This window comes from Oncorhynchus masou, unplaced genomic scaffold, assembly GCF_036934945.1.
Source record: "Oncorhynchus masou masou isolate Uvic2021 unplaced genomic scaffold, UVic_Omas_1.1 unplaced_scaffold_3858, whole genome shotgun sequence".
NCBI lineage: Eukaryota > Metazoa > Chordata > Actinopteri > Salmoniformes > Salmonidae > Oncorhynchus > Oncorhynchus masou.
In genome coordinates this window covers 1-17,798 of record NW_027010260.1, presented here as the reverse complement: position 1 = coordinate 17,798, position 17,798 = coordinate 1, and the positions used below count along the sequence as shown (strand labels likewise).

The 17,798-nt window shown below is 46.6% G+C and overlaps 1 pseudogene; it reads left to right on the top strand.

The window, feature by feature from the left end:
* LOC135534714 (SH3 domain and tetratricopeptide repeat-containing protein 2-like) overlaps positions 1-17,162 on the top strand; it is a 33,055-nt pseudogene extending 15,893 nt beyond the window's left edge.
* The last annotated feature ends 636 nt before the right edge of the window (positions 17,163-17,798 follow it).

The window sequence follows — 17,798 nt, the reverse complement described above, 5'->3', positions numbered from 1 at the left end:
TACAGGTAACTACAGTCAGTCTCTACGGGTAACTACAGTCAGTCTCTACGGGTAACTACAGTCAGTCTCTACCCAGGTAACTACAGTCAGTCTCTACAGGTAACTACAGTCAGTCTCTACGGGTAACTACAGTCAGTCTCTACAGGTAACTACAGTCCAGTCTCTACAGGCAACTACAGTCAGTCTCTACAGGTAACTACAGTCAGTCTCTACGGGTAACTACAGTCAGTCTCTACGGGTAACTACAGTCAGTCTCTACAGGTAACTACAGTCAGTCTCTACAGGTAGCACAGTCAGTCTCTACGGGTAACTACAGTCAGTCTCTACAGGTAACTACAGTCAGTCTCTACAGGTAACTACAGTCAGTCTCTACAGGTAACTACAGTCAGTCTCCACAGGTAACTACAGTCAGTCTCTACGGGTAACTACAGTCAGTCTCCTGGGTAACTGCAGGTCTCCCGGGTAACTACGGTCAGTATCTACAGGTAACTACAGTCAGTCTATACAGGTAACAACAGTCAGTCTCTACGGGTAACTACAGTCAGTCTCTACAGGTAACTACAGTCAGTCTCTACAGGTGACTACAGTCTCTACGGGTAACTACAGTCAGTCTCTACAGGTAACTACAGTCAGTCTCTACAGGTAACTACAGTCAGTCTCTACGGGTAACTACAGTCAGTCTCTACAGGTAACTACAGTCAGTCTCTACAGGTAACTACAGTCAGTCTCTACAGGTAACTACAGTCAGTCTCTACGGGTAACTACAGTCAGTCTCTACAGGTAACTACTGTCAGTCTCTACAGGTGACTACAGTGTCTACAGTCAGTCTCTACAGGTAACTGCAGTCTCTACAGTGACTACAGTCAGTCTCTCTACAGGTAACTACAGTCAGTCTCTACAGGTGACTACAGTCTCTACGGGTAACTACAGTCCCGTCTCTACAGGTAACTACAGTCAGTCTCTACGGGTAACTACAGTCAGTCTCTACAGGTAACTACAGTCTCTACAGGTAACTACAGTCAGTCTCTACAGGTAACTACAGTCAGTCTCTACGGGTAACTACAGTCAGTCTCTACAGGTAACTACAGTCAGTCTCTACAGGTGACTGCAGTCTCTACGGGTAACTACAGTCAGTCTCTACAGGTAACTACAGTCAGTCTCTACAGGTAACTACAGTCAGTCTCTACAGGTAACTACAGTCAGTCTCTACAGGTAACTACAGTCAGTCTCTACAGGTGACTACAGTCTCTATGGGTAACTACAGTCAGTCTCTACGGGTAACTATCATCAGCCTCTACAGGTAACTACAGTCAGTCTCTACGGGTAACTACAGTCAGTCTCTACGGGTAACTACAGTCAGTCTCTACGGGTAACTACAGTCAGTCTCTTCGGGTAACTCCAGTCAGTCTCTACATGTAACTACAGTCAGTCTCTACGGGTAACTACAGTCAGTCTCTACGGGTAACTACAGTCAGTCTCTAGGGGTAACTACAGTCAGTCTCTTCGGGTAACTCCAGTCAGTCTCTACAGGTAACTACAGTCTCTAAAGGTAACTACAGTCAGTCTCTACAGGGAACTACAGTCTCTACAGGTAACTACAGTCTCTACGGGTAACTACAGTCAGTCTCTATGGGTAACTACAGTCAGTCTCTACAGGTTTACTACAGTCTCTACATATAACGACAGTCTCTACAGGTAACTACAGTCTCTACATATAACTACAGTCTCTACAGATAACTACAGTCTCTACAGCTAACTGCAGTCTCTACAGGTAACTACAGTCTCTACATGTAACTACAGTCTCTATAGGTAACTACAGTGTCTACAGGTAACTACAGTCTCTACAGGTAACTACGATCTCTACAGGTAACTACCGTGTCTACAGGTAACTACAGTCTCCACAGGTAACTACAGTGTCTACAGGTAACTACAGTCTCTACATGTAACTACAGTCTCTACATGTAACTACAATCTCTACAGGTAACTACAGTCTCTGCAGGTAACCAAATTCTCTACAGGTAAATACAGTCTCTACAGGTAACTACAGTCTCTACAGGAAACTGTAGTCTCTACAGGTAAATACAGTCAATACAGGTAACTACAGTCTCTACAGGTAAATACAGTCAATACAGGTCAATACAGTCTCTACAGCTAACTGCAGTCTCTACAGTGTCTACAGGTAACTACATTCTCTACATGTAACTACAGTCTGTACATGTAACTACAGTGTCTACAGGTAACTACAGTCTCTACATGTAACTACAGTCTCTACATGTAACTACAGTCTCTACATGTAACTACAATCTCTACAGGTAACCACAGTCTCTGCAGGTAACCAAATTCTCTACAGGTCAATACAGTATCTACAGCTAACTGCAGTCTCTACAGGTAACTACAGTCTCTTTTTTAATTAAAATTTTTTTTTTTTTATTTCACCTTTATTTAACCAGGTAGGCTAGTTGAGAACAAGTTCTCATTTGCAACTGCGACCTGGCCAAGATAAAGCATAGCAGTGTAAACAGACAACACAGAGTTACACATGGAGTAAACAATAAACAAGTCAATAACACAGTAGAAAGAAAAGGGAGTCTATATACATTGTGTGTAAAAGGCATGAGGAGGTAGGCGAATAATTACAGTTTTGCAGATTAACACTGGAGTGATAAATGATCAGATGGTCATGTACAGGTAGAGATATTGGTGTGCAAAAGAGCAGAAAAGTAAATAAATAAAAACAGTATGGGAATGAGGTAGGTAAAAATGGGTGGGCTATTTACCGATAGACTATGTACAGCTGCAGCGATCGGTTAGCTGCTCAGATAGCAGATGTTTGAAGTTGGTGAGGAGATAAAAGTCTCCAACTTCAGCGTTTTTGCAATTCGTTCCAGTCACAGGCAGCAGAGTACTGGAACGAAGGCTGACTAAATGAGGTGTTGGCTTTGGGATGATCAGTGAGATACACCTGCTGGAGGCGCGTGCTGCGTGTGGGTGTTGCCATCGTGACCAGTGAACTGAGATAAGGCGGAGCTTTACATAGCATGGACTTGTAGATGACCTGGAGCCAGTGGGTCTGGCGACGAATATGTAGCGAGGGCCAGCCGACTAGAGCATACAGGTCGCAGTGGTGGGTGGTATAAGGTGCTTTAGTGACTAAACGGTTGGCACTGTGATAAACTGCATCCAGTTTGCTGAGTAGAGTGTTGGAAGCAATTTGTAGATGACATCGCGAAATCGAGGATCGGTAGAATGAGGCTTTGTTGCAGAATAGAAAGCCGACTCTAGATTTGATTTTCAATTGGAGATGTTTGATATGAGTCTGGAAGGAGAGTTTACAGTCTAGCCAGACACCTAGGTACTTATAGATGTCCACATATTTAAGGTCGGAACCATCCAGGGTGGTGATGCTAGTCAGGCGTGCGGGTGCCGGCAGCGAACGGTTGAAAAGCATGCATTTGTTTTTACTAGCGTTTAAGAGCAGTTGGAGGCCACGGAAGGAGTGTTGCATGGCATTGAAGCTCGTTTGGAGGTTAGATAGCACAGTGTCCAAGGACGGGCCGGAAGTCTATAGAATGGCGTCGTCTGCATAGAGGTGGATCAGGGAATCGCCCACAGTTTTATTAAACATGGATCGCAACAGACACGCCGCATTTTGGTCCGACTCTCTTTCACCTACAGAAAACCATTAGAAGTCTCTACAGGTAAATGCACTCTCTACAGGTAACTACAGTCTCTACAGGTAATTACAGTCTCTACAGGTAACTGCAGTGTCTACAGGTAACTGCGATCTTTACAGGTAACTGCAATCTTTACAGGTAACTGCGATCTTTACAGGTAACTACGGTCTCTACAGGTAACTACGGTCTCTACAGGTAACTACGGTCTCTACAGGTAACTACAGTCTCTACAGGTAACTGCGATCTTTACAGGTAACTGCAATCTTTACAGGTAACTGCGATCTTTACAGGTAACTACGGTCTCTACAGGTAATACGGTCTCTACAGGTAACTACGGTCTCTACAGGTAACTACGGTCTCTACAGGTAACTACGGGGTCTCTACAGGTAACTGCGATCTTTACAGGTAACTACGGTCTCTACAGGTAACTACGGTCTCTACAGGTAATTGCGATCTTTACAGGTAACTACGATCTTTACAGGTAACTACGGTCTCTACAGGTAACTACAGTCTCTACAGGTAACTACGGTCTCTACAGGTAACTACGGTCTCTACAGGTAACCCACGGTCTCTACAGGTAACTACAGTCTCTACAGGTAACTACGGTCTCTACAGGTAACTACGGTCTCTACAGGTAAATACAGTCTCTACAGGTAACTGCGATCTTTACAGGTAACTACGATCTTTACAGGTAACTACGGTCTCTACAGGTAACTACGGTCTCTACAGGTAACTACGGTCTCTACAGGTAACTACAGTCTCTACAGGTAACTACTGTCTCTACAGGTAACTACGGTCTCTACAGGTAACTACAGTCTCTACAGGTAACTACGGTCTCTACAGGTAACTACGGTCTCTACAGGTAACTACGGTCTCTACAGGTAACTATGGTCTCTACAGGTAACTACGGTCTCTACAGGTAACTACAGTCTCTACAGGTAACTACAGTCTCTACAGGTAACTACAGTCTCTACAGGTAACTACAGTCTCTACAGGTAACTACAGTCTCTACAGGTAACTACGGTCTCTACAGTGCTTCTACGGTCTCTACAGGTAACTGCGATCTTTACAGGTAACTGCGATCTTTACAGTAACTGCGATCTTTACAGGTAAATTGGCAGTCTCTACAGGTAACTACGGTCTCTACAGGTAACTACGGTCTCTACAGGTAACTACGGTCTCTACAGGTAACTACGGTCTCTACAGGTAACTACAGTCTCTACAGGTAACTACAGTCTCTACAGGTAACTACAGTCTCTACAGGTAACTACAGTCTCTACAGGTAACTACGGTCTCTACAGGTAACTACGGTCTCTACAGGTAACTACGGTCTCTACAGGTAACTACGGTCTCTACAGGTAACTACGGTCTCTACAGGTAACTACGATCTCTACAGGTAACTACGGTCTCTACAGGTAACTACGGTCTCTACAGGTAACTACGGTCTCTGCAGGTAACTATTAAAGGTAACTAACTACATTACAGATATCTCTAAACTATTGTGAGTATTATTACCATAGTCAACATTGACCCCTAGTCCCTATTCACTGCACACTTGTTTAGCTCTGAAAGAACTGGTCAGATGTGAGGAACAAGGTAGCAGCTCTGTCTTGCCACCTGCTCATGTTACAGTAGTCTTTAACAGGACTTGTAAAGATCTTGTTATCAATGAATCATCCGTACCTCTATCTCCTCTCCTTTCTTTCAGGGTACAGATAGCCCGACCCAGAGGGGAGTGGTCCACAACCTGCTGGCTCTGTGTCTGCGGCGACAGGGCATCGCAGAGGCCGGAAGCCACCTCCACCACGCCCTCACCATCTCCAGGGAGAGTGGCAACCAGAGGAACCAGGCCCTGGCCCTCGCCAACCTGGGCTGCCTGGCACTGGGCGTGGGGGCACCCACACTGGCAGAACGATTCCTATTCAGGTCAGCAAGGTGGGAGGGTGTGTGGGGCGGATGGGGCAGTGGGGCAGTTGTGTGTGTGTGTGTGTGTGTGTGTGTGTGTGTGTGTGTGAACAGTAGGTGGATGCTTACATCCGTGAGTGTTACGTTTTAAATATTATTAATCCTTTACAGTTCATGTTAGAATGTTAGTGTCTGTCTGTTCATGTTAGAATGTTAGTGTCTGTCTGTATCTGGTTGTAACCTGCTGGTTGAGACTTGAGACTGGTCTGTATATCTACATGGTTGTAACCTGCTGAGTGAGACTGGTCTGTATCTACATGGTTGTAACCTGCTGGTTGAGACTGGTCTGTATATCTACATGGTTGTAACCTGCTGAGTGAGACTGGTCTGTATCTACATGGTTGTAACCTGCTGGTTGAGACTGGTCTGTATCTACATGGTTGTAACCTGCTGGTTGAGACTGGTCTGTATATCTACATGGTTGTAACCTGCTGAGTGAGACTGGTCTGTATCTCTACATGGTTGTAACCTGCTGAGTGAGACTGGTCTGTATATCTACATGGTTGTAACCTGCTGGCTTGAGACTGGTTTGTATATCTACATGGTTGTAACCTGCTGAGTGAGACTGTTCTGTCTCTACGGTTGTAAACCGTTGGAATGAGTGGAACTGTTTCCTACTGTATGTCCCTCAGGTCTCTGTGGTTGTTCCTGGAGATCTGGGAGAGTCCGTTGACGAGGAGCACGTCCAGACATACCTATGGCTGGGGCGGAGCTACAAGGACAGGGGGAGGAGCCAGGACGTCAGGCTGTGTTTTGAGATAGGCCTCCTCATATCCCTCCAGGCCAGGAACCTCCGCCGTGAGTTACCTAAACCTAACCCTACAGGCCAGGAACCTCCATAGTGAATTACCTTAACCCTAACCCTCCAGGCCAGGAACCTCCATATGAGTTACCTTAACCCTAACCCTCCAGGCCAGGAACCTCCATAGTGAGTTACCTTAAACCTAACCCTACAGGCCAGGAACCTCCATAGTGAATTACCTTAACCCTAACCCTCCAGGCCAGGAACCTCCATAGTGAGTTACCTTAACCTAACCCTACAGGCCAGGAACCTCTATAGTGAGTTACCTTAACCCTAACCCTCCAGGCCAGGAACCTCCATAGTGAGTTACCTTAACCCTAACCCTCCAGGCCAGTAACCTCCATAGTGAGTTACCTTAACCCTAACCCTCCAGGCCAGGAACCTCCATAGTGAGTTACCTTAACCTAACCCTCCAGGCCAGGAACCTCCATAGTGAGTTACCTTAAACCTAACCCTACAGGCCAGGAACCTCCATAGTGAGTTACCTTAACCCTAACCCTCCAGGCCAGGAACCTCCATAGTGAGTTACCTTAACCCTAACCCTCCAGGCCAGGAACCTCCCATAGTGAGTTACCTTAACCCTAACCCTCCAGGCCAGGAACCTCCATAGTGAGTTACCCAACCCTAACCCTCCAGGCCAGGAACCTCTATAGTGAGTTACCTTAACCCTAACCCTCCAGGCCAGGAACCTCCATAGTGAGTTACCTTAACCCTAACCCTCCAGGCCAGGAACCTCCATAGTGAGTTACCTTAACCCTAACCCTCCAGGCCAGGAACCTCCATAGTGAGTTACCTTAACCCTAACCAGACCAGGAACCTCCATAGTGAGTTACCTTAACCCTAACCCTCCAGGCCAGGAACCTCCATAGTGAGTTACCTTAACCCTAACCCTCCAGGCCAGGAACCTATAGTGAGTTACCTTAACCCTAACCCTCCAGGCCAGGAACCTCCATAGTGAGTTACCTTAACCCTAACCTCCAGGCCAGGAACCTCCATAGTGAGTTACCTTAACCCTAACCCTCCAGGCCAGGAACCTCTATAGTGAGTTACCTTAACCCTAACCCTCCAGGCCAGTAACCTCCATAGTGAGTTACCTTAACCCTAACCCTCCAGGCCAGGAACCTCTAGTGAGTTACCTTAACCCTAACCCTCCCAGGCCAGGAACCTCCATAGTGAGTTACCTTAACCCTAACCCTCCAGGCCAGGAACCTCTATAGTGAGTTACCTTAACCCTAACCCTCCAGGCCAGGAACCTCCATAGTGAGTTACCTTAACCCTACAGGCCAGGAACCTCCATAGTGAGTTACCTTAACCTAACCCTCCAGGCCAGGAACCTCTATAGTGAGTTACCTTAACCCTAACCCTCCAGGCCAGGAACCTCCATAGTGAGTTACCTTAACCCTAACCCTCCAGGCCAGGAACCTCCATAGTGAGTTACCTTAACCCTAACCCTCCAGGCCAGGAACCTCTATAGTGAGTTACCTTAACCCTAACCCTCCAGGCCAGGAACCTCCATAGTGAGTTACCTTAACCCTAACCCTCCAGGCCAGGAACCTCCATAGTGAGTTACCTTAACCCTAACCTCCAGGCCAGGAACCTCCATAGTGAGTTACCTTTAACCCTAACCCTCCAGACCAGGAACCTCCATAGTGAGTTACCTTAACCCTAACCCTACAGGCCAGGGAACCTCTATAGTGAGTTACCTTAACCCTAACCCTCCAGGCCAGGAACCTCCATAGTGAGTTACCTTAACCCTAACCTCCAGACCAGGAACCTCCATAGTGAGTTACCTTAACCCTAACCCTCCAGGCCAGGAACCTCTATAGTGAGTTACCTTAACCCTAACCCTCCAGGCCAGGAACCTCCATAGTGAGTTACCTTAACCCTAACCCTCCAGGCCAGAACCTCATAGTGAGTTACCTTAACCCTAACCTCCAGGCCAGGAACCTCCATAGTGAGTTACCTTAACCCTAACCCTACAGGCCAGGAACCTCCATAGTGAGTTACCTTAACCCTAACCTCCAGGCCAGGAACCTCCATAGTGAGTTACCTTAACCCTAACCCTCCAGGCCATGAACCTCTATAGTGCGTTACCTTAACCCTAACCCTCCAGGCCAGGAACTGACACATTTAATAATACTGTCAAAACTAACCCTAATCCAAAACCTAACATTAACGCTAGTTCAACCAAACTATGAAAGACAACAACCAATGACGATTATTGCATGTTAATCAAAAGTAGCCACTATCAGTCCTCTGTCCTCTCTCTCTCTCTAGGTCAGATGGTGGTGGCTAAAGTCCTGAGTCGTCACTATGCCGACGTGCTGCTGTATGGACAGAGTATCCTCTACTATGAGCACTGTGTGTCTGTGTCCAGGGACCTGAAGGACAAGAGACTAGAGGGAGAATATCTAGAGATCCTCAGTAGCCTCTACCTCTCCATCAATACTGAGAAGTAGGTTTATATGTCTGTCTGTCTCTACCTCTCCCTCAATACTGAGAAGTAGGTTTATATATCTGTCTGTCTCTACCTCTCCCTCAATACTGAGAAGTAGGTTTATATATCTGTCTGTCTCTACCTCTCCCTCAATACTGAGAAGTAGGTTAATATATCTGTCTGTCTGTCTCTACCTCTCCCTCAATACTGAGAAGTAGGTTTATATATCTGTCTGTCTCTACCTCTCCCTCAATACTGAGAAGTAGGTTAATATATCTGTCTGTCTGTCTCTACCTCTCCCTCAGTACTGAGAAGTAGGTTAATATATCTGTCTGTCTGTCTCTACCTCTCCCTCAATACTGAGAAGTAGGTTTATATATCTGTCTGTCTGTCTCTACCTCTCCCTCAATACTGAGAAGTAGGTTTATATATCTGTCTGTCTGTCTCTACCTCTCCCTCAATACTGAGAAGTAGGTTTATATATCTGTCTGTCTGTCTCTACCTCTCCCTCAATACTGAGAAGTAGGTTTATATATCTGTCTGTCTCTACCTCTCCCTCAATACTGAGAAGTAGGTTTATATATCTGTCTGTCTCTACCTCTCCCCTCAATACTGAGAAGTAGGTTTATATATCTGTCTGTCTCTACCTCTCTCTCAATACTGAGAAGTAGGTTTATATATCTGTCTGTCTGTCTCTACCTCTCCCTCAATACTGAGAAGTAGGTTTATATATCTGTCTGTCTCTACCTCTCCCTCAGTACTGAGAAATAGGTTTATATATCTGTCTGTCTCTACCTCTCCCTCAATACTGAGAAGTAGGTTTATATATCTGTCTGTCTGTCTCTACCTCTCCTCAGTACTGAGAAGTAGGTTTATATATCTGTCTGTCTGTCTCTACCTCTCCCTCAATACTGAGAAGTAGGTTTATATATCTGTCTGTCTGTCTCTACCTCTCCCTCAGTACTGAGAAGTAGGTTTATATATCTGTCTGTCTGTCTCTACCTCTCCCTCAATACTGAGAAGTAGGTTTATATATCTGTCTGTCTCTACCTCTCCCTCAATACTGAGAAGTAGGTTTATATGTCTGTCTGTCTCTACCTCTCCCTCAATACTGAGAAGTAGGTTTATATATCTGTCTGTCTCTACCTCTCCCTCAATACTGAGAAGTAGGTTTATATACATTTACATTACATTTAAGTCATTTGGCAGACGCTCTTATCCAGAGCGACTACAAATTGGTGAATTCACCTTATGACATCCAGTGGAACAGCCACTTTACAATAGTGCATCTAAATCATTTAAGGGGGGTGAGAAGGATTACTTTATCCTATCCTAGGTATTCCTTAAAGAGGTGGGGTTTCAGGTGTCTCCGGAAGGTGGTGATTGACTCGCTGTCCTGGCGTCGTGAGGGAGTTTGTTCCACCATTGGGGGGCCAGAGCAGCGAACAGTTTTGACTGGGCTGAGCGGGAACTGTACTTCCTCAGTGGTAGGGAGGCGGAAAGCAGGCCAGAGGTGGATGAACGTGTGCCCTTGTTTGGGTGTAGGGCCTGATCAGAGCCTGGAGGTATTGCGGTGCCGTTCCCCTTACAGCTCCGTAGGGCAAGCACCATGGTCTTGTAGCGGATGCGGTGCTTTCAACTGGAAGCCAGTGGAGAGAGTGGAGGAGCGGGGTGACGTGAGAGAACTTGGGAAGGTTGAACTTAGACGGGGCTTACATTCTGGATGAGTTGTAGGGGTTTAATGGCACAGGCAGGGAGCCCAGCCAACAGCGCAGTTGCAGTAATCCAGACGGGAGATGACAAGTGCCTGGATTAGGACCTGCGCCGTCTTCCTGTGTGAGGCAGGGTCGTACTCCCGGATGTTGTAGAGCATGAACCTACAGGAACGGGCCACCGCCTTGATGTTAGTTGAGAACGACAGGGTGTTGTCCAGGATCACGCCAAGGTTCTTAGCGCTGGGAGGAGGACACAATGGAGTTGTCAACCGTGATGGCGAGATCATGGAACGGGCAGTCCTTTCCCCGGAGGACGAGCAGCTCCGTCTTGCCGAGGTTCAGCTTGAGGTGGTGATCCGTCATCCACACTGATATGTCTGCCAGACATGCAGAGAGATGCGATTCGCCACCTGGTCATCAGAAGGGGGAAAGGAGAAGATTAATTGTGTGTCCTCTGCATAGCAATGAAAGGAGAGACCATGTGAGGTTATGACAGAGCCAAGTGACTTGGTGTATAGCGAGAATAGGAGAGGGCCTAGAACAGAGCCCTGGGGGACACCAGTGGTGAGAGCGCGTGGTGAGGAGACAGATTCTCGCCACGCCACCTGGTAGGAGCGACCTGTCAGGTAGGACGCAACCAAGCGTGGGGCCGCGCCGGAGATGCCCAACTCGGAGAGGGTGGAGAGGAGGATCTGATGGTTCACAGTATCGAAGGCAGCTGATAGGTCTAGAAGGATGAGAGCAGAGGAGAGAGAGTTAGCTTAGCAGTGCGGAGCGCCTCTGTGATACAGAGAAGAGCAGTCTCAGTTGAATGACTAGTCTTGAAACCTGACTGATTTGGATCAAGAAGGTCATTCTGAGAGAGATAGCGGGAGAGCTGGCCAAGGACGGCACGTTCAAGAGTTTTGGAGAGAAAAGAAAGAAGGATACTGGTCTGTAGTTGTTGACATCGGAGGACGAGTGTAGGTTTTTTTTCAGAAGGGGTGCAACCTTCGCTCTCTTTAAGACGGAAGGACGTAGCCAGCGGTCAGGGGAAGAGTTGATGAGCGAGGTGAGGTAAGGGAGAAGGTCCCCGGAAATGGTCTGGAGAAGAGAGGAGGGGATAGGGGTCGAAGCGGGCAGGCTGTTGGGCGGCCGGCCGTCACAAGAAGCGAGATTTCATCTGGAGAGAGAGGGAGAAAGAGGTCAGAGCACAGGGTAGGGCAGTGTGAGCAGAACCAGCGGTGTCGTTTTGACTTAGCAAACGAGGATCGGACGTCGTCGACCTTCTTTTCAAAATGGTTGACGAAGTCATCTGCAGAGAGGGAGGAGGGGGGGAGGGGGATGAGGATTCAGGAGGAGGAGAAGGTGGCAAAGAGCTTCCTAGGGCTAGAGGCAGATGCTGGAATTTAGAGTGGTAGAAAGTGGCTTTAGCAGCAGAGACAGAGGAGGAAAATGTAGAGAGGAGGGAGTGAAAGGATGCCAGGTCCGCAGGGAGGCGTAGTTTTCCTCCATTTCCGCGGCTGCCCGGAGCCCTGTTCTGTGAGCTCGCAATGAGTCGTCGAGCCACGGAGCGGGAGGGGGAGGACTGAGCGGCCTGGAGGATAGGGGATAGAGTCAAAGGATGCAGAAAGGGAAGAGAGGAGGGTTGAGGAGGCAGAATCAGGAGATAGGTTGAGAAGGTTTGAGCAGAGGGAAGAGATGATAGGATGGAAGAGGAGAGAGAAGCGGGGGAGAGAGAGCGAAGGTTGGGACGGCGCAATACCATCCGAGTAGGGGCAGTGTGGGAAGTGTTGGATGAGAGCGAGAGGGAAAAGGATACAAGGTAGTGGTCGGAGACTTGGAGGGGAGTTGCAATGAGGTTAGTGGAAGAACAGCATCTAGTAAAGATGAGGTCGAGCGTATTGCCTGCCTTGTGAGTAGGGGGGGAAGGTGAGAGAGTGAGGTCAAAAGAGGAGAGGAGTGGAAAGAAGGAGGCAGAGAGGAATGAGTCAAAGGTAGACGTGGGGAGGTTTAAGTCGCCCAGGACTGTGAGAGGTGAGCCGTCCTCAGGAAAGGAGCTTATCAAGGCATCAAGCTCATTGATGAACTCTCCGAGGGAACCTGGAGGGCGATAAATGATAAGGATGTTAAGCTTGAAAGGGCTGGTAACTGTGACAGCATGGAATTCAAAGGAGGCGATAGACAGATGGGTAAGGGGAGAAAGAGAGAATGACCACTTGGGAGAGATAAGGATCCCGGTGCCACCACCCCGCTGACCAGAAGCTCTCGGGGTGTGCGAGAACACGTGGGCGGACGAAGAGAGAGCAGTAGGAGTAGCAGTGTTATCTGTGGTGATCCATGTTTCCGTCAGTGCCAAGAAGTCGAGGGACTGGAGGGAGGCATAGGCTGAGATGAACTCTGGCCGCAGATCGGCAGAGACCTGGAACTCCACGTGGGTCGTGCGCGCTGGGACCACCAGATTAGGGTGGCCGCGGCCACGCGGTGTGGAGCGTTTGTATGGTCTGTGCAGAGAGGAGAGAACAGGGATAGATAGACACATAGTTGACAGGCTACAGAAGAGGCTACGCTAATGCAAAGGAGATTGGAATGACAAGTGGACTACACGTCTCGAATGTTCAGAAAGTTAAGCTTACGTAGCAAGAATCTTATTGACTAAAATGATTGAAATGATACAGTACTGCTGGAGTAGGCTAACTGGCAGTGGCTGCGTTGTTGACTTTGTAGGCTAGCTGGCAGTGGCTGCGTTGTTGACACTACACTAATCAAGTCGTTCCGTCGAGTGTAATAGTTTCTACAGTGCTGCTATTCGGGGGCTAGCTGGCTAGCTAGCAGTGTTGATTACGTTACGTTACGTTAAAAGAACGACAATAGCTGGCTAGCTAACCTATAAAATCGCTCTAGACTACACAATTGTCTTAGATACAAAGACGGCTATGTAGCTAGCTAGCTACGATCAAACAAATCAAACCGTTGTACTGTAATGAAGTGAAATGAAAATGTGATACTACCTGTGGAGCGAAGCGGAATGTTGACCGGGTTGTTGAAGTTCTATTCGGTAGACGTTGGCTAGCTGTTGGCTAGCTAGCTAGCAGTATCTCCTACGTTAAGGACGACAAATAGCTGGCTAGCTAACCTCGGTAAATTAAGATAATCACTCTAAGTCTACACACTCTAAACTACACAATTATCTTGGATACGAAGACAGCAAAGACAGCTATGTAGCTAGCTAACACTACACTAATCAAGTCGTTCAGTTGAGTGTAATAGTTTCTACAGTGCTGGTATTCGGTGGACGTTAGCTAGCTGCTGGGCAGATAGCAGTGTAGACTACGTTAGGACGACGAAATACGATAATTACGCAATTATCTTTGATACAAAGACGGCTATGTAGCTAGCTAAGAAGAAATTGCTAAGATTAGACAAATCAAACCGTTGTACTATAATGAAATGTAATGAAAAGTTATACTACCTGCGGACCGAAGTGTAGATGCGACCGCTCGCTCCAACCCGGAACCGGAAACATATCTGTCTGTCTCTACCTCTCCCTCAATACTGAGAAGTAGGTTTATATATCTGTCTGTCTCTACCTCTCCCTCAATACTGAGAAGTAGGTTTATATATCTGTCTGTCTCTACCTCTCCCTCAATACTGAGAAGTAGGTTTATATATCTGTCTGTCTCTACCTCTCCCTCAATACTGAGAAGTAGGTTTATATATCTGTCTCAATTCTGATCTCTCTTTGTCTTTCACGCTGTGTCTCTATCTCCCTCTCTCCCTATCAACACTGCAAAATAACTTATTTGGAGTGAATTACTGTTTTGCTATTCTCAGGTCTTCGAGGAAGTCACTGGCCTACACTAAGCAGTGTCTGAGGATTAATAAAGTTATTCATTTCAAACAGATCATCAAGGAAGTCACTGGCCTACACTAAGCAGTGTCTGAGGATTAATAAAGTTATTCATTTCAAACAGATCATCAAGGAAGTCACTGGCCTACACTAAGCAGTGTCTGAGGATTAATAAAGTTATTCATTTCAAACAGATCATCAAGGAAGTCTCTGGACTACTGTAAGCAGTGTCTGAGGATTAATAAAGTTATTAATTTCAAACAGATCATCAAGGAAGTCTCTGGATTACAGTAAGCAGAGTCTGCGTATCTCCATTGACTTGGGGAAGAGAGAGGGAAGAGTCAGAGACCTGGCTTCAGGTGGGACGCATCTACTACCTCATCCATGAAGATGAACTGGCGGACATGTACCTACAGGTGAGTCCAGAGAGAAAGGGGGAATAGAGAAAGGGGGAATAGAGAAAGGGAGAAGAGAGAAAGGGGGAAGAGAGAAAGGGGGAGAGAGAGAAAGGGGGAAGAGAGAAAGGGGAAGAGAGAACAGGGAAGAGAAAGATCTATTACCTCATCCACAAAGATTAACTGGTTGACCTGTACCACCATGAGAGAGGGGAGGGACGGAGGAGAAGAAGTAGAGAAGGCAAAGAGGAGAGTGAAAGATAGAAGAGGAGAGAAAGAGGGAAGTAAATTAGTCTCTCTATGTGTGTCTGCATGAACATGAACATTATGGACTCTTATCAGTCAACAACCACAGTGATAACAATCTTCTCCCCATACCTGACCTATAATCACACTGGATCATATCATCTTCATAGCACGTTTTATCATATGATGTCACAATATCTGTCTCTCTATAAACCTTGTTTACCACATCCTGCGTTGCATGATCCAAATGCCAAACAAGAATGTAAGAGTTTAATGAAGTATATTGCTCATGTTATAGTACTGGTACTTTGGCATTTTCCAAAATGTAAATACCATACGAGATGTTCCCTCAGAGCACTGGATTAACATGGTGGTGTATTGATTGATTCTGAATGACTTGCAGGCAGCGGTGAAGACAGCCCTGAGGATGAATGACCCTCGCTTCGCCATGAGTATCTACGAGGAGGCAGGAGACGTCTTCTTCAAAGGCCACAGGAACAGACTGGCGTCACTGCCCTTCTACAGGGTGTGGATGAGGGGATGCTATTGAATTGAACTTTATTGATCACCAGAGGAGGACATTAGGTTGTGGAGGGTCCATCTCCTCCATGAGATTACAGATAGTTAGGACTTATTGGTAACATGTATTTCAAAGTTACTGTATAATAGTTTCAATTCAATTGGAAAATGAGTGACACATAAGATTTTAATTGGACTAGTGTGCCATTTTACACACATTTATAACAGGCGTTATACCATGGCCTGAGCCTGTTAAAAGCAACACATTATAACAGGCGTTATACCATGGCCTGAGCCTGTTAAAAGCAACACATTATAACAGGCTTTATACCATGGCCTGAGCCTGTTAAAAGCAACACATTATAACAGGCTTTATACCATGGCCTGAGCCTGTTAAAAGCAACACATTATAACAGGCTTTATACCATGGCCTGAGCCTGTTAAAAGCAACACATTATAACAGGCTTTATACCATGGCCTGAGCCTGTTAAAAGCAACACATTATAACAGGCTTTATACCATGGCCTGAGCCTGTTAAAAGCAACACATTATAACAGGCTTTATACCATGGCCTGAACCTGTTAAAAGCAACACATTATAACAGGCTTTATACCATGGCCTGAGCCTGTTAAAAGCAACACATTATAACAGGCTTTATACCATGGCCTGAGCCTGTTAAAAGCAACACATTATAACAGGCTTTATACCATGGCCTGAGCCTGTTAAAAGCAACACATTATAACAGGCTTTATACCATGGCCTGAGCCTGTTAAAAGCAACACATTATAACAGGCTTTATACCATGGCCTGAGCCTGTTAAAAGCAACACATTATAACAGGCTTTATACCATGGCCTGAGCCTGTTAAAAGCAACACATTATAACACCAGTGTTTCTCTGCTCTTGTTTTAGGACGGCAGTCTCCCGTTTGCTCGGAGCATCCATGACGTCCACTCAGAGTTCAGACTGCTGAGTAAACTGACTGAACTACTGATGACCCAGGAAGAGTATGAAGAGGCTCTACAGTACGCCATTCTGGCTGTACAGATCAGTTCCAAAACAGGTAATGTAGGGAAGGAGGGAGGGAGGGAGGGAGGTGGGGAAGGAGGGAGGGATGTAGAGAGGGAGGGGCACTTTTATTACCTGGACCGGGATTTGAAGCAGCAACCCTTCAGCTTCCAGCTACTGGTCTGCTTCCTATAACCAGGACTACCAATCGTGGTTTGAATCTGTTCATTCCATTCATGTAGATAACCATCCTGCGATGTTATTGTCCTCCAGGTGTGTGTGTAACGAGCGCGCAGCGTACCACCGTCTGGCTACAGTGTACTACAGTCTGGAGCAGTATGAGATGACAGAGAACTACTACCTCAAGTCTCTGTCTCTCAGCCCTGCTGTACTGCAGCACCCCCTGGAGGCTAGATACTACACCAAGCTCTACTGCAGGCTGGGGGACCTGACCCTGCACAAACTAAAGGTAAAGGCTCTGGCTCTGGAGGGCAGAAGTACTGCTGATAGTCTTTACTATCGGTAGTTCATTCATCTGTATAGGCTTTCCAGTTTAATAGCACTACAGCATGTGAGAGAGAGGGGGACAGAGAGCGAGTAGAGAGAGATAGCAGTGGTGGAAAAAGTACCCAATTGTCATTCTTGAGTAAAAGATACCTTAACAGAAAATTAGTCAAGTAAAAGTGAAGTCACCCAGTAAAATACTACTTGAGTAAAATTCTAATGCTAAACACAACACACATTTCTTGTTTTTTTATTTACAGATAGTCAGGAGGGGCACACTACAACACTCAGACATCATTTACAAATTAAGCATTTATGTTTAGTGAGTCCTCCAGATCAGAGTCAGTAAGGATAAGCATATCAAGGCACAAGGCGAGACCACATGCAGACACAGGAGGCAGATGGTTGGAGTCTTACAATGTTTATTAATCCAAAGGGGTGGGCAAGAGAAGGGTCGTGGACAGGCAAAAAGGTCAAAACCAGATCAGAGTCCAGGAGGTACAGAGTGGCAGACAGACTAGTGGTCACGGCAGGCAAAAAGGTCAAAACCAGATCAGAGTCCAGGAGGTACCGAGTGACAGACAGACTAGTGGTCACGGCAGGCAGAATGGTCAGGCAGGCGGGTACAAAGTCCTGAAACAGACAAGGGTCAAAACCAGGAGGACTAGAATAAGGAGAATGCAAAAAGCAGGAGAACTGGAAAAA